The sequence below is a fragment of the Ochlerotatus camptorhynchus genome, unplaced genomic scaffold (genome assembly GCF_037179485.1).
Source record: "Ochlerotatus camptorhynchus isolate MF236.1 unplaced genomic scaffold, CSIRO-AGI_Acam_v1.1 ptg000185l, whole genome shotgun sequence".
In the NCBI taxonomy this organism is placed as follows: domain Eukaryota; kingdom Metazoa; phylum Arthropoda; class Insecta; order Diptera; family Culicidae; genus Ochlerotatus; species Ochlerotatus camptorhynchus.
The window spans coordinates 926,173-944,566 of NW_027040675.1; the positions used below are offsets into that span (position 1 = coordinate 926,173).

The window sequence follows — 18,394 nt, forward strand, 5'->3', positions numbered from 1 at the left end:
CGAGAGGCGAGTGACGAGAGGCGAGAGACGAGAGGCAAGAGACGAAAGACGAGAGACGAAAAACGATAGGTGAGAGATGAGAGGCGAGAGACGAGATCGATAGACGAAAGACGAGAGACGAAAGACGAGAGACGAAATTCGAGAGACGAAAGTCCATTTTGAAATCCAATATGGTGGATTCCGGTTACAGAAAAGCTTGAAAATTCTGTTAAATACCCTACAATATGGGTATTTTTGGAATCGGCGTGACGTGTAGGAAACGTGAAATCCAAGATGGCAGCTTCAATTTACAGCAAAACTTGTAAATTCTGTTAAATACCCTACAATATGCGTATTTTTGGAATCAGCGTGCCATTTACGGACCAGAAATCGATGCCTGACGCCATTTTTAAATCCAATATGGCGGTGCCCAGTTACAGAAAAACTTATAAATTCTGTTAAATACCCCACAATATGGGTATCCTTGGAATCGGATTGACGTGTAAGGACCGGAAATGTCTGACGCCATTTTGAAATCAAATATGGCGGCATCCGGCTACAGAACATCTGGGAAATACCGTCTAATATTCCACAATATGGATATTTTTGGAATCGAATTGATGTTTAGGGGGGCCGGAAATCGATGTCTGACGCCATGTTGTTCCAAGATGATGGCTGGATGCGACCACCTTGGATTTCAAAATGGCGTCAGACATTAATTTTCAGTTTTTAGACGTTACCCCGATTCCGAAAATACCCATTAGAGTGATGCAAAATTTGAAGATTTCACTCCACAATACTTAAACGATTCCAAATCGGATCCTGGCTAACCTCTCAAAATTTGAACTCATTTGGTGAGAAACTGAGATGGCACAAACCATTTGAAGTTTGTATGGGAATTACTATGGTGAAACCAAGATTTTTGTTCATTTCTATCTAATAATTCACCATATCGGTCTGCTTCAAAAGCTTTCAATTAGTCTTGTAGGAAATTTTCCCAGCTGCAACTTTGCTCAAGACCATTTTTTGATTAAATGCAAGGATTGAAAGTTATCAATGGTTCAATGCGCTGATGTCTTATTATCATGCTCAATCAACTGCTCAGCAGGCAACATTGGTGTTTCTGTGGCGTTGAATAGAACACAAAAATCATGGCTACTATGTCACACTGCACAATACAGTGTTGCCTACAGAGCAGCTGCTTGATCATGCCATAAGTTTACCAATATCTAAAATAATTAATAACTTTTTCCTGCCTCGTTTGACATAGAAACGATCTTGTGCAAAGTTGTAGCTGAGAAAATTTTCTATAAGAATGGCTATCGAACTGTTTCGCAGCTCAATATGGAAAAAGACTAGAAGGCAATGAACAAAAAGTTGAGATTTCCCAAAGTAATTTACATGTAAACTTCAAATGGCTTATGCGAAGTCTGTTTCTAACCAAATGAGTTGTAACTTTGGGAGGCTAATCAGGACCCGATTTGAAACCATTTAAGCACTGTGGAGCGAAAAAGTCAAAATTTGCATCAGTCTAATACCCATATTGTGGAATATTGGTAGGTATTTCCCAAATGTTCTGTAACCGGATGCCGCCATCTTGGATTTCAAAATGGCGTCAGACAGATTTCCGGCTCTTACATGTCACTCCATTTCCAAAAATACCAATATTGTGGGGTATTTGACATTTTTTTCAAAAACCTCTTTTTACGAAGTAAATCCCAAATAACGTGGTTTTTTTACGCACTCATTCGATTTACGAACCCCCGGTTTGGTTCGTAAATGGAAGGTCAAGTGTAGCCAAAGTCGCCGAAAAAGCTTACAATTTACATTTCAAGCAGATAAAGCGTTGTCGTACTTTGAAGTAAAAGCGCAGAAATAACGAATTGATCACGCTCGACCTTCTCCGATTTGTTCGAAACTTAGCGCAATTTGTTGTTATGGGATTCACATTTTTGCTAATAGTCGGCCATTTTGGATGTAGTAAATTTTTCAAAATCGTGTCTAAATTTTTCAAAAAACTTTAGCATAGTTCTTGTTCTTGTTTTACAATTTTTGTCAATTTTGAAGCGTCCATGTTTTTTTACGTTTGCATTTTTCATGAGCTCAGTTAAAATCGGTTAATGACATTTTCAGATATTAAGGATTTTATTTGTGTTGAAATTACTAAAACAAGTAATTGTATATTTTCCCCAGAAAAAAAACATTTATTATTCTCTATAAATTTGTCTCATATGTCATTTCGATCAGTGTCGTTTCTTTGCTAAGGTTTTTTGAAAAATTCAAACACCATTTTAAAACACTACAATGGACAGCCCTATGGGGTTGTAAGAAATGCTGACGTAGGACTACGTGGTCTTATATAACAAATCTTATTTGTTAACTGCAGCAGGAGCTTGTGTTTTGGGTAGGAATAGGACTTTGAGCGGGGTTATCTCTGTTTATACTCTTTAGTATGACGCGCTTGACATAGATGGCCCACAGCAACTCACGAAGAGCTACTGATTCCGATTAATAGCGGTACGGCTTCTTCCTCCTTCTATGGATGCACATGTGGACTGCAGCTCGCTGGTTGCAGGCAGCCTTTCGTTGTGTACTGGAGAACAATGTTGAACGCCACGTGCCGAAAGCACTGCTGCTGCTGATGCCGACGATCACACACGATGATTGGAACTGAATCCGTTCAGCGGTTGAGGCATGCCTTGGTAGCTAGCTGCCTGCGGGGAGCCTTTCGTTGTGTACTGGAGAACTCCACCACTCACCACGCGGTGATTGAATAAACACCGTTTGGTTAGACCGGATGGAATTCAACTTTGAAATTTGTGTTAGAGAAATCGCTTTTCGCAGGCAATCGGTGATAGTTTTAATTATCAAAGCAACAGTTGCACATTCGACATTTTGAAAAAATGATTAAGTCTTGAATTTAACAGATGCGTCGAAATATATTTGATCGATTGGTGATCAAATTATTTAAATTGGTCCAGTTGCAGCTGAGTTATTAGCGTTCAAAATCTTTCATAATTTTGTTACATGTTCCATTTTCGGTTTTCAAAAAGTGTACCACCATATAGAAATCACAGACGTAGTCCTACGTCAAAAAATAACTAGATCCAAAATGGCCTAATTTTAGACAAAAGTTAATCTATTCCCGTAACAAACAATTATTCCAAGTTCGTGCAAATCGGAGAATGACAGTTTTTTTCGATTTGCCATTGAGCGTGGAACTGCGCGTAGGCATTCGAAAAATAATGTTCAAGAGTCAGATCTCACCAAAAGTGGATAAATTCCATTTTTCAACCACATTCGAACCTTCCGCAGGCTACAACCCTGACCAATTCTTCCGTACAGTCATATTCCACTGCATTCCGATGTGCAAGAGGGAAGCCAAAAATCGCATTTCGGTGGCACTCTCGACCGCTCTACCGTCCTCTTGTCGCCGGCCGGTTGGTGATGATTATGCTGATAGAGTCACCTAATCGTCGCAAACGAGATCACTGTGTATGGACACACAAAAGACCGAAAAGGTCCTTCCATGCCCTCGCCAGCATCGCAGAGATCACAAATCGCCTCCGGTGTAGGTACGTAGGTACCTATGCAAACGGACGTCAGAGCTCATCGAGTACCGTACCGTGCAGGGGAACGTGCTCTCTCGCTAACAAACCCGAAAATTAATATGAATTTAAAAGCTTCCACCTACTGTCGTGCATCCACAGTAGGTATGACGACGGATGGCGCAACGGGTTCCACTCGTACCGTTCAACTCGGTACACGGATGCACGTGGACCCATGCGCCGGCGGTGACGACCGTAGTAGCACCAAACAAATTTTCGGCATTCACGTGTAATCGCTTTTGTGTGGCTAAATCCTACCCTCTAAATCGTATGGTCCTATGGGGTAGAACCGGAAAGCTAACGACGACGACGACGACGACGACGACGAGAGCATTCCAATCAACGTGTCGTGAACTCTTAATCGGACTGGCGGCAGAGTGTTTCGAGGTTAGTTTGCAGATGGGGATTTTTCGGAATAGTTTTCTGGTGCAATTGGAGTGCGAGTCTGGTGGAGGTAGGATCATCTGCTGTGGGAGCAGGCATGCCGTGGAATGCCAATGCTAATAGCCAGCAGAGGATTGGCTTCCACTTCGACACTTGTTCTGGCTGCCGAGGCAGCAACCTGTTGAATGTGCTAAATTTGAACATATTGGATGCGAATTTGGGCGAGCAGTGGGGAGTTCGGGTCTTCGTTGGTTGGTTGGTTTGGCATCATCGAAAAGTTGAAATTAGAGTAATGGAGAGCTGCCGCCAATTGCACTTGCAGTAGGATAAATGGTTGGCTCTTAATTAATATAGAAATTCGTTTCAAAGACGGTTTTTCATCCGAAAATAGAAAAACATCGCAGAAGAAACAAGCCCAAGCTTGCTTCGAGCCATTCCCGAGCCAGCCACCTGTTCTGCACCCCATGATTGCTGGCCACGGTTAGACTTTCCGCTCTCATTTGTGTTGATAATCAATGGCAAATCGCTACTTGTTTGCCACCACCTGAAGGGGCAAAACCCGCTGAACAGAGTCAGCCCCGCGCGGAGCGAATTGCATCAGTAACCAGTAGCTAGGCATTAAGCGAAATAAAAACTTATGACCGCAAGATGCACGGGGGAGATAAAAGGAGTGCAATTTAATAATAGATATATTGTAGATCGATCAAATTATACACACAATCTTATACGACCAAAGACGACGACGACCGAGCTTATGTTTGGACCCACTTGGTAAGTCTCCTGAGGAAAAACATATCGGTACTTGATTTCCAGAGGCTGCACCCCGCTGTCCCGTTTCCGACCAGGAATGGCAGGTCTTCTCGTGGATGCGTGGCAGCGCGCACTCGCGGTTGAGACAAATCTTCCATTAATGATGAAAGATGGTATCAACCGGCCGAGAGGCTTTGGCACTCGCACTGATCTTCCTGCTCGCCGCCATTGCTGGTGGAACCAAAAGACAGAAATTAGTCCCTTGGCATACAGAGGTTCCCTTGTTTGTGGTTGACGTGTACCAGCGTTAACGCAACTGTCAACTGTCATCGGGCGGTATCGATGAGTTGGTGAGTTGGGGTAGTTAAATTGACTCGTCACAAATTCGAGCACAGTTGACTCGACCGTGGTCGATTGATTTTGTAACATTGTTCTTGCTGGAATTCTAATCTGGTTGTTTTGCATCAGCACTTGTTGATGCGTTTTTAGGATTAATTTTACAATGTGACCAGAATATGCACCCTAAGGGCCACAGACTGATCCTCCAGAAGATCCGGAACATCCGTAAAAGTGGTCAATTCATGGAACTGGTCCTAGAGCTGCGCGCTTTTTTGCGAAGCACTTGTTTATGAGTTAAAAAAAAATTAGATTTGTGGCCGGAATATGATTCTTGAGGGCACAGACAGGTCCTCCGAAAGATCCGGAACATCCGTAAAAGTGGTCAATTCATGGAACTGGACTGGTGCTACAACTTCGCCGTTTTTTTTTTTTTTTTTTTTGGGAAAGCTTTTGTTCATGAGTTTTTAGATTGAATTTGACATTGTGGACAAAATATGGACTCAAAAGGTCACAGACTGAACCTCCGAAAGATCCGAAACATCCGTAAAAGTGGTCAATTCATTAAACTGGTCCTAGAGCTGAGCGGTTTTTTGCGAACCACTTGTTGATGAGTTTTAAGAATGAATTTGAAGTTGTGGCCAGAATATGCACCCTGCCTGGGGCACTGACTGGGCCTCCAGAAGATTCGGAACATCCGTAAAAGTGGTCAATTCATGAAACTGATCCTAGAGCAGCGCGCTTTTTTGCGAAGAACTTGTTGATGAGTTTTAAGAAAAAAATTTGGAGTTGTGGCCGGAATATGATACTTGAGGGCACAGGCAGGTCCTCTGAAAGATCCGGAACATCCGTAAAAGTGGTCAATTCATGGAACTTGTGCTACAACTTCGTCGTTTTTTTTAAAGCACTTGTTCATGAGTTTTTAGATTAAATTTGACATTGAGGACAAAATATGGACTCAAAGGGTCACAGACTGGTCCTCCGGAAGATCCGGAACAACCGTAAAAGTGGTCAATTCATGGAACTGGTCCTAGAGCTGCGCGGTTTTTCGCGAGAGCACTTGTTGGTGAGTTTTAAGAAATACTTTGGCGTTGTGGCCACAAAACGGACCCTGGGTGCTATAGACCAATCTTCCAGAACATCCGGAACAACCGTAAAAGTAGTCAATTCATGAAACTGGTCCTAGAGCTTTGCGAAGTACTTGTTGATGATTGTTAAGAAAGAATTTGGAGTTGTGGCCAGAATATGCACCCTGCCTGGGGGCACAAACGGGTCCTCTAGAAGATCCGGAACATCCGGAAAAGTTGCCAATTCATGAAACTGGTCTTAGAGCTGCGTGGAAGATCCGGAACAACCGTTAAAGTGGTCTATTCATGAACTGTTCCTAGAGCTGTGCGGTTTTTTGCGCAGCACTTGTTGATAATTGTTAAGAACGAATTTGGAGTTGTGGCCAGAATATGCACCCTGCCTGGGGGCACATACTGGTCCTCCGAAAGATCCGGAACATCCTTTAAAGTGATAAATTCATGAAACTGGGCCTAGAGCTGCGCGGTTTGTTTTTTGCCAGAGCACTTGTTGATGAGCTTTATGCAAGAATTTGGAGTTGTAGCTAGAATATGCATCCTGCCTGGGGGCACAGACTGGTCCTCCGGAAGATCTGGAAGATCCGGAATATCCGTAAAAGTGGTTAAATCATGAAACTGGTCCTAGAGTTGCACGCTTTTTTGCGAAAGCACTTGTCGATGAGCTATAAGAAAAAAAAATTGGAGTTGTGGCCGGAATATGATACTTGAGGGTACACACAGGTCCTCCAAATGATCCGGAACATCCGTAAAAGTGGTCAATTCATGAAACTGGTGCTACAACTGAGTCGTTTTTTTTTAGGAAAGCACTTGTTCATGACTTTTTAGAATAAATTTCGACATTGTGGACAAAATATGGACTCATAGGGTCACAAACTGGTCTTCCGGAAGATCTGGAACATCCGTAAAAGTGGTCAATTCATGAAACTGGTCCTAGAACTAAGTGGTTTTTTAGAAAGCACTTGTTGGTGAGTTTTAAGAAATACTTTGGAGTTGTGGCCACAATATGGACCCTAGGATCTACAGACTGATCCTCCGGAAGATCCGGAACAATAGTTAAAGTGGTCAATTGATGAAACTGGTCCTAGAGTTGCGCGCTTTTTTGCGAAAGCACTTGTTGATGATTTTTAAGAAAGAATTTGGAGTTGTTGCCAGAATATTCACCCTGCCTGGGGCACAGATAGGTCCTCTGGAAGATCCGGAACATCCGTTAAAGTGATAAATTCATGAAACTGGTGTTACAGCTTCGTCGTTTTTTTTTTGAGAGAGCACTTGTTCATGAGTTTTTAGATTAAATTTGACATTGTGGACAAAATATGAACTCATAGGGTCACAGACTGGTCCTCCGGAAGATTCGGAACATCCGTAAAAGTGGTCAATTCATGAAACTGGTCCTAGAGCTGAGCGGTTTTTTTGAGAAAGCACTTTTTGGTGAGTTTAAAGAAATACTTTGGAGTTGTGACCACAATATGGACCCTGGGGCCTATAGACTAATCCTCCGAATCATCCGGAACAACCGTTAAAGTGGTCAATTCATGAAACTGGTCCTAGAGCTAAGCGGTTTTTTTGAGAAAGCACGTGTTGACGAGTTTATAAGCAAGAATTTGGAGTTGTGGCCGGAGTATGTACCTTGAGGGCACAGACAGGTCCTCTGAAAGATCCGGAACATCCGTAAAAGTGGTCAATTCATGAAACTGGTGCTACAGCTTCGTCGTTTTATTTTTATTTTTTAGGAAAGCACTTGTTGATGAGTTTTTAGATTAAATTTGACATTGTGGACATTTTGACATAATGGACTCATAGGGTCACATACTGGTCCTCCAGTAATACGAAGTTCGCTAAACTTCAAGCAAGGGGTAGGTCACTCCACACACCAATATTGGCTAATCTTTTTTTGTCCGCGTGCCGCAAGTGTGCCACAGGTGTGCCGCAGGTGTGCCTATTGTGTCGGTCATAGAGCAAGCTGCGATTGTTTACCCATCCCGGCAACCCGGTATTTCTGACACCTTGAATGTTTTGGTTTGAAATCGCAAGAATAAATCGGATTGAGGATGACGCGGGAAGTGGCGGGTGTGCGAAATGTTGATGAATTAAGGGTACTAATGGGGTCTGATTAACAGCTCACTCTAGAACCTACATTTCGTATTTAGATCTATAAGGGAACTGCTGGTCTGAGTTCCTCTGGTATACTCAGTTAGAGAATGGTCCTGAATATACAGTCAAACAGGCACGTAATGTTGAGAATAACTTCAATGACAGTTGTCCAGTAGTGCTCCCATTTTATTTACAACAATCCAATCCCTACGAGATTGTGCCGAAGGTATGTCGAAGGTATGCAAAAGGTATGCCGCTGGATGTGCCCAAGCTGTGCCGAATCTAATTTTGGTGCTGAGTGACTTACCCCTTGGCTTCAACACAATTTGCAAAACTTTTACAAAACTCGTTAAAGTTCAACGCTGTCAGCTAAGCTTCTATAAAGTTAGCTGAACTGTCTTGAAATTGTTTGTACTTCTGGAAAGTTTCCCGAACTTCTATGAAGTTCTACAAAGTTCCTACAATATCCCATGAATTCAAATGATGTTCCCTTAACGTCTCTTCTGTTTTGCTTTTTTCATTCAGTATTGTAAATCATAAATATTGAGCATAAAAACCGCCTTCTGACCACCCTCCCCCCCTCCTCCCCATTATTCTCGATAGAAACTTTAAAAAGTAGCGGTGATGACATTTCGTCCATCTTGGTGAAGATTCCTAACATTCCTGGTTTAAAAATAAATTATTATAAAAGTAAGACTAAAGGCTCAAACACAATGTGGGCGGAAGCGGAAAGCTTGACACCTGTCGCAAATGACATCAAAATGTCTAATTTGGTCGATTTGGCTCTAAAAAAAAAATAGAAAATCGTAATCAGTTAGCCCGCAGTTCCACGATTGCATAATTCAAAATCCTCTAAAGATCCGCTAAATCTAACACTTTTACCGAACCGATTGTTTTGTTTACCTCCGTTACACCATCGCCATTCGGTTGCCAAACGAATGCTAAACTTCCCAACAACAAACGGCGACGGGTAAAAGCAAAGAGAAACCCATCCATCACCGGTGGGGGATGGCTCGACCGATGCCGATGGTTACGTAAGGAAACATTTAGCAAATTCATATTAAACCTCAACTCTAAAAAACAAAATAGATATCTGTCGATGTCGAACTAACAAGCGGCCGCTGCCACCGCCACTAGCACGTGAGTGTTTAGGTTATTTATGCATCTACACGGCCGATGTGATCGACTCAAAATTGAGCGGGTTTTCACTCAAAATCGAAAACACTTAGGTTACTCATAGACTGAGTCAAGTTGTCCTCGCTTTTCCTCAAACAATCTGCTCGAATATGAGGTAAACCAAGGAAAACAATTAACCACTTCATTCGAGCAGATAAAATGACGTTTACTACCACTCGAACTTTGAAATGAAACATTATGTTGAGATTTTTTCTTCTAGAACCTCTAGAAAAGTAGCCAAAATTTGTGCGTTTCATAAAAAAATAGAAATTAGTTGGTCCAGTTTTGTGAAATCGCTGGTAGAAAGTCACGCCAAAACTGCTTGGCAAAGTGGTCAATTCTCAGTCTTGGACCTCAGACAATCAGACGTAATGCTTTAATTAAATTTTCCTTAAATATATTGTCACGGAACTCATTAACGACATCTCGCGAGCTATTTGTGGAAAAAGCCTGCTTGCCAAGTCTCAAACCATGTTGCATACAAATTCGATAGAATGTATGGAAACGTCAAAGTGATACGATGCCAGCGCTGTGGTGGGGAATTCACGAAACTATTAATATATAAATTGAACGTTAAATGCGTGTACGACGATTGAGGCGAGATATTTTCCTCATATTGAAAAAGTTTTTCGAGGAAAACTTTACTCAGTCTATGAATAACTTACATTTTAGCGAATTTGGAATGAACGCAACTCCACTTTGAGTTGATTTCATCGGCCGTGTATGCGTTGTTGTTGTGGATCGGTAAAAGGCATCGATCCCTCTGCCGCAACTCTGAAAATAAAAGCACACATGACGAACGAGGTGCGAAAGTTGACCTCTCTTCGGCATAGGTTCAGTGTTGGGGTCTCGCGCATCGTAAACATGGCCGTCCGCACAACGAGCCATGATGACTCGAAACTGACAGGTTTACTGCGCCAGAAATGATAAATGGCAGTGGGTTTGGTGCAAAATTTAAGATCGTCCTGCAGATGGCTAGTTTTGATTGCACTTGAATGTTTCACAATACGCTTTGACTGGTTCAAGAAACCCTTGCTCTAGTACTTCTATTTGTCTAAGCGAATGCAAAAATCAAAACCCCATCTGTCAATGCACTGAACCGCTCCAACCTCGATTAAACAACATGGCATTCAGCTAAAACAACAACACGGCACTGCAAACCGATATGCCATTTTTTCCATCGCTAATTATGACTACGACGGAGTAGCCTTTAAAATAATAAAAACACAAGCCCCCTCGCGTCGAACGAGGGGTATATTGCATCGCGGTGCGCGGATGATTGAATAAAAAAAACATTCTTACAAATTCCAGTTTATTAAAAAGATTCAGCATCCCGGCCTGCTAGGAAAGATCGTTGCGTCCCGCTCAATCCTTCATGCTGTCATATTTCGCCCGCCGCTGCCTGCCAGAACAACACTTGTTGTTCGCATTTGCCCAAGCTAGACTTCTTGTTCTCTTCTTTGCCGCATTGTCCGCCGCGCTCTTCTTGGAGAGCAGCTTCACAACCGGCTTCTTCTAGGATAGAGCCAACCGAAGCCGGAGTCGATTATGGCTGATGGCGGACTTTGGGGCAAGGAGCGAGCGAGAGGGGCGATAACTTATTCTTATTATTCGCTTGCGCCCCTTTTGCTTGCTTAAATAAAAACATCAAGTGGCTCCCCAACTGACTGCCCGAATTGCCAGGCACTTGTGCCTTGTTTGAGTGCAAGTGTGTTGGAACGCGAAAAAAAAGGTTAGGATTTGCTTTGATGATTGGAACAAATGCGAAGCAGTAAAGGGATGCGGGGGGAAAGGGGATGGGAAGGAGAAACGCTCAGTTATTTTCCGCGCTCGCTAGATAGATGGCGATATAGATATATAGAACCAAGCAACAAATAGATTTAATTATCTGCCGTAGTAGCAGCAGTCAGTGTGCTGGTTTTTTTTAATTTTTTCGTTTTTTTCCAGGAGCTGAAGCCCCTTGGCGGCTGGGCAGCGTTTCCCAGCAACTATACACAAGTGTCATTTTGCCGGCAGCTGATGCAACAGTAGCGAGCGATCGAAGTCGGCTGTCTTGGCAACTTGTAAGTTCGTTTCTATTAATTTCGATAAGAGATTTGAAACGGGACCATGAATCAGTTTTTTTGTTCCGCCTTTGGTGCGTCATGGGATGACAGATATGCAATATTGTTGCAGTGATTATCTACACGGCGAATGAGAACGATCCAAATTTGAGTTTGGTTTACTCAGAATTACCACATCAGATGTTGAAGTCCTGTGAAAAGGAGTGTGGCAACTGTGGATTCAAGCGGTGACAAACCTGAAAAAAAAGAACAAAAAATCAAACAGTTAGAATTTGTGTTAATCCGTGAAATATTAATCGTTTATAATCGTTTTCCATCTGCTCCACACAGAAAGCATTTATTCTTCAGTACTTCGTGCAATTTGATCCCCTACTTTTGCAGCTTTACACCAGAGTGCCATTTTACTTCAAAAGTGACGATGCAAATTTTTGGCGAATGCAGTCCACCATGGAAAATGGAATAACACATTTCTTATGCCAGAGCCAAGAGGCAAAATCATGAAGCATGGCTCCCCGGAAGGATGAGGAGGGGGCAGGAAGTGATTAATTTTCGTGTTCTTGACGAAAATTACGTGGAAAAAAGTAGCTGAAGAGCACGTTTTCATTCCGACTTGTCACCCGTCGACAATGGCCCTGAAAACATAATGCCGTGAGTTGCACCCTTTCCTTTCTTTTTCAGTCCTCCTTTTTTTTTGTTTGGTGTTTTCCAGATAACAGCAAAAAAAAAGAACTGAAAAGCGAACGAATTTTCCTCGCCTTCAAGGGAACGGTGCATTACCGCAAAAAATGCACCCACAAAAAAGGAAACTCCCTTTCACCAAAAACCAGAATCTGGTAGAATCCGACGACGACAACGACGGTGGCGATGATGATGATGAAAGCAGATTTCGAGTTGCATTGGCACCCGAATAGAAATTTACTCATCATTTTCCATCCATAAAAATATGGACATTTTCCCTACTTTTAATAGCTGTCAAGGTTAAGATTGATATCGTTCAACGCATAGATTAGTGCATGCAAAAGCTAACATCGCTCTTCCCCATGCTTGTATTTCTTCTTCTCCATGAGAATAATGGTAATTTGACGCCGGGACGGAACTTGACAATCGAGCTTCTCACTCTTCTTAATGGTTTTGAAGAATGCCCTGTCTGAAAGTTGTGCGTGGTGTTTGACGGAGTTGACCAATGATTCCAGGAATGTAAACGTATTATTTCTATTTTAATTTGGATTTTATTCGGAGTTTCTACCGTAGTTTAGCAGCTTGTGCATCAATTTTGCTCAGCACAATAAAAACATCAATATCTATCGCTTAAAGAACGCAGAGTACTCAATTTTTCAACTTTCCTTTCGCAAATATAAACAATCGACAACGCCACTGACGTCAACATTGATTCCGGCATCACTGCCAGCCAGATTGATGCGATCCCTCTGTCTTTTTTATTCCACTATTGCTACTGTCAAATCGACCAATCAGAAGCTGGCTCGGATTTGACAGCAAATTGGCTCGAAATCGCCACCCGATTGTCAAGTCCCGCCCCAGATTTCACGGAATTAACACAAATTAACACTAACTAACAACAACAAGGAAAGTAACTGTCAAAATTTTGAACATAATCAAAACTAATAGCGAATTCGTTTATTATTCAGTTCCAACCTGGATCGGGTATCAAGATTGGGTCTGCTTGTTTTCTGACAAACGTCAGTTTGTTCGTTTGTTTTTAAAACCTAGATCAGGTTGAGGTTCGCACTGACAAAAAGTTCGATTTCGCACTGATAACTAACACCGATAATAAACGAATTTGCTATAAGGTTCTTTCGTGCAGTGTTCTACACTGGGGGGGGGGACGTACTGTCAAATCAGCCTACTGATCATACTTGTATGAAACTAGTTCCAAACGTAAACAAACGCTGTAGGTTTCTTATGGCTTGTTTACGTTTGGAACCAGTTATGCGAGGTAGGCGACGATTGTTCGTATTTGACAGCCACCTCCCCCCCTTGGTTCTACAGAGCTAAAGATTGTACTCGAAAAAAATGCAACACATTCTTTTGTGTATAACTTTTATGGCATGGGTTAAAATTAATGAAATTTTGAGTAAATCTAGTTTAAAGTATAATGTTTACATGTGCAAAATCTCATCACAATCTGTCAAGTGGTTATCGAGATGGATTCGAAACAAGAAGTGCTTCGACAAAAAAATATGAGATCGGTCGTGGAAAATCCATGCCAGTCCCACAGGTAGATCGCGAAACAGTTTGGAATCGACAATTCGGCCGTGTCTTGTGTGGTAAAATCGTTCAAGGAGACCCGAACAACGCAGCGGCGAGCTAGCAGCGGAAGAAAAGCGAAGACGACCGACCCTGTGAACGAAAGGAAAGTGAGGGATTACTTCAAGCGCAATCTGAACCTTTCGATTCGGGACGTGGCCGTGGAACGTGGTTCGTTCAGCAGACAAGGAAGCGGGCCGGACTTCATGTCTTCAAGGTAAGGAAGGCGCCTAACCGAGCCGATAAACAGAATACGGGGGCTGTACCGCGAGTGGTTTGTGCAACCGAAATGCATCGAAATGGACGACGAGACGTACCTTAAAGCGGGCGCCAAGCAGATCTCCGGCCTGGAGTTTTCCGTCGGCAAGTCCCACCTGGATGTTCCGGAGAAGTGCCGGAAGAAGAAGGTCGACAAATTTACCAAGAAGTATACCATCGAAAGATGTTGCATGGTGGACAACAGCTCATGGTTTCGTCCGTTAGAGAGCGGTTCTGGCCCGGAACCCAGTGCGAAAGGTCATCCACGAGTGTGTACCATGTTTCAGAGCAAAGCCTAAGATTCAGGACCAGCTCATGACGGATCTTCCCCCCCCCGAAAGATTCACCCCGTGTCCACCATTCCAGCGCGTAGGTGTGGATTACTGTGGCCCGTTCCAAGTGTCGTATCCGTACCGGCGCAATCGCCCGGTGAAAATCTTCGTTGCCGTCTACGTCTGTCTAGTAACCAAGGTCACCTGAAACTAGCGTCAGACCTGTCCGGTCAGGGATTTATTGCGACCCTGAAGCGTTTCTCTTCCCGGCGAGGCAAGCCGGATATCATAATGGGCGACAACGGAAGAAACCTCGTAGGTGCGAGACGACAGTTGGACGAATTACGCCGCCTTTTCAACAACCAGCAATTCCAGGCATCCGTCGTCAGAAGTGCAGCAGAAGAGCAGATCATTCCTAGTTGAGCATTCAGTCGGTTAACAACGTCCCGGTTTCAGTTGCGCGGCATCTAGTTTTTTCGGTGTTTTTTTCCGCCCGAGCGGTTTTTTCACCCCCCATTGGGTGCCCCAAGTGACCAGTGTCCAACAGAGGAAGTGGAATTCCATCGACCGAGCCCCTTGAAGTTACCATCCATCTGTAAGTCATCCCGGTAATCCATCACCGGAGCTAACGGCGTCGTTAAGCCCATCATTTTTCACGCCGTCGCGTGGGTGTGCAAGTGATAGTGAAGCGTGTTGCATCATCATCTTGCCGACCCACCAACACCAACCATCACCACCGGATAGCAGCGTGGACCAACATCAACACACCACGTGATAGCAGCGTTTCCACACACACGCTTTGTGCCGGTGTAGTTAAGTAGCGAATAAGTATTATTGCCCCTGAACGGCGCCGGTGGTGTAGTGGTAAGCGTGATTACATCTCACCCCAGCAGGCCTGGGTTCAATACCAGTCGGCGCCGCCGGGATGTTCTGAGGCATAACATCTCTGATCACGCCTTCCTTCGGATGGGAAGTAAAGCCGTTGGTCCCCGGTTCATGAGTTGATGGGTCGATAGGTAGGGTCCAGGTGTGGGAGTTGCCTTCCTGGCACGTCGGTAGCATTGGTGCTCAGCACGGAAAACAAGATCGAAGGAAAAAACAAACCAAAGGAAAAAAAATATTATTGCCCCTTTGTTTACGTTTTCCCCTTCTCCCATCCCACGCAATTATATTTTTTTTCTTTTTTGTTTCTCGTTCTCTTGTCCCTGTGTGTTCCCTGTGTGTAGTTGCTTGGATGGTAATAGTGATGGCGGGGGGAATACCCTTCCTGCCCTTCCCACTGAAGACGAACTGTCCGACGTGGAAACGACAGCCACGGTGACGAAGTACACCGGAACCATCCCGAAGCGGCCCAGGCGAAAACGAGCACCGGAGCCCGTACCGCCTACCCCATCTCGTCCTACCCCGCCTAATCCATCGCCACCAACACCACCAGCACCGTTACCCCCCGCACCACCAAACCCGTTTCCCCTACCCCACCTAATCCCTCTCCCCCCACACCGCCAAAACCGTCTCCCCCTACTCCGCCTAACCCCGCCAAGAAAACAAAAACTGCCCCCCGCCATAAGGCATACCCAGACGCCACGACATGTCCATGGGTTGTTTTTTCCGACCCAAACAAAAACCGCTTAACGTTAATCAGATCGAAAAAGATCTATTTAAACGTTTCTCGTCAGTGACCGACATTTTGAAGGTGAGGCCAGACAAACTGCGCGTCACTGTTGGTAACCGCAAGCAGGCGAATGAGATCGTTGCCTGCGAGCTTTTTACGTTGGAGTACCGCGCTTACATTCCCAGTCGTGACGTGGAAATTGAAGGAGTGGTCACCGAAGCAAGTTTGACCTGCGATGACTTCTTCAAGAGGGGGATTGGTGTCTTCAAGAACCCCGTTCTTCCAGAAGTCAAGATTCTTGACTGCACCCAAATGCAGTCAGCATCCCTCGACGGAACAAAACAAATCTTTGACTATATGTTTTTAGTATTACTTCTACGTGAAGTCAACGATTTACATAGTTGAAGATGCTAATTTCAAATAACAGACTGTAGTGGTAATTTTTATACGATAGATGGAGTAGATGAAAGCATAGAGTTGATAGTTCGGTAGAACTGTTTCAAACACACAGTTGGTACATGAGCGGGTCGGTCTTCATCTCTTTTTGCCAGTGGTGGCGGGGGGGACACCCCTCACCATCCCTCTCCAAAGGGGGAGTTTGGTAAAGAGAGATGAAAAAACCGATTTGTGCCTTCCTTAAAAGTTGTCCTAGCTCGCTTGTCTAATATCTATATACAATCTTCACACTGCCGTACTCTAACGGAACTATCAACTCTATGCTTTCATCTACTCCATCTATCGTATAAAAATTACCACTACAGTCTGTTATTTGAAATTAGCATCTTCAACTAAAACAAATCTACTCACTGACTGACTCGTTTCGATCGACTCTGCCGGATTATGTCCGAATTGGGAGGATTAGACTTCCTGTGCGGTTGTTTGTACCAAGGGTGATGAACTGCACCAAGTGCACCCAATTAGGCCACACCGCCGCCTTCTGCGGCAACAAGCCACGATGCGATCAGTGCGGCGAGAAGCATGCGGAGGGTGCTTGTGGTGCTTCTCCTAAATGTGTTTATTGTTTAGCACCTCCGCATCCTCTCGCAGATTGCCCGAAGTATAAACAGCAAGGAAAAAAACTTGAACGGTCTCTGAAGGCGCGCTCTCAGCGTTCCTTTGCGGAGATCTTGAAGACTTGCAATCCTCCTCCCAAAATCACTTCGGAAAAAGAAAACAATAATCCGTTAAATCTTCTCCCAGTTGACGAGGACGACACTGACTCAGAGGGCAATGAGGGCAGAAAACTAAAAAAACTGACTCCCAAGCCCTCTTGGATAAATCAAGAGGTCACGGAAATAAACCGAACCCCAATCCACCGGATTTTAAGCCTGTCGATTATGACAAAGAATTTCCGGGGCTTCCGGGAACATCTAAAACCCCAGATGTCCCAGTTTCGCAATCAGAACAGCAGAACGCCATGTTCACGCTTTCTGGAATTGTGGACAGCATTCTCGATCTGTTCAACATCACTGACCCTCTACGGAGCATCATTAACATGATGCTTCCAGTCGTGAAACCTTTTCTGAAGCAATTTGCTTCCAAGTGGCCCCTCCTTGCTTCATTCGTATCCTTCGATGGATAATTTTCCAAAAAATGATACGGTATCTCTCCTTCAATGGAATTGTAGAAGCATTTTACCAATTCTAGACGTATTCAAATTTTTACTGCATAACATACACTGTGATGCGTTTGCTCTCTGCGAAACATGGCTCTCTCCAGATGTTAATCTTTCTCTTCACGACTACAACATTATCCGTCTCGATCGTGCAGATTCGTACGGTGGGGTGCTCCTAGGGGTCAACAAACAACACTCATTCTACAGAATCGACCTTCCTCCAGTGTCAGATATTGAAATTGTCGCATGCTAGGTGATTATTAGAGGTAAAACCTTCAGTATTGCCTCGTTATACATCCCTCCGAGAACGGCTATTTCTCGGCGAGCGCTATCTGACATCTGCTCAGTGCTACCTGACCCGCGGTTGATCTTAGGGGATTTTAATTCCCACGGTACAGGATGGGGAGAGCTATACGATGACAACCGCTCAACCATCATCTATGACCTATGCGACGATTTCAATATGACCATTCTAAACACCGGTGAAGTAACTCGAATAGCCAAACCTCCAGCAAGAGAGAGCAGACTAGACTTGTCACTCTGTTCGAACTCACTATCATTGGATTGCATGTGGGAGGTAATCCAAGACCCCTATGGTAGTGATCATTTGCCCATCAAAATTTCGATTTCCAACGGTTCATCTTCACAGTGTCCAATCAACATCGCGTACGATCTCACGAGAAACATCAATTGGGAAGAATACGCGAACGCGGTCCGTGACGGTTCAGAATCGGTCGACGTTCTCTCTCCGTTGGATGAGTACTCCTTCCTATCGCGGCTCATAGTGGATTGCGCGCTTCAAGCACAAACGAAGTCTGTTCCTGGCACTACCATTCGCAAACATCCTCCCACTGTGTGGTGGGACCAGGAATGCACCGACGTGAATAACGAGAAGTCTAC

At 44.0% G+C, this 18,394-nt stretch overlaps 1 protein-coding gene across 1 annotated transcript in view; it reads right to left on the reverse strand.

The window, feature by feature from the left end:
• The window catches only part of Eip93F (Ecdysone-induced protein 93F), a 574,027-nt gene that overhangs the window by 485,945 nt on the left and 69,688 nt on the right, over window positions 1-18,394 (reverse strand). The window lies entirely within an intron of this gene.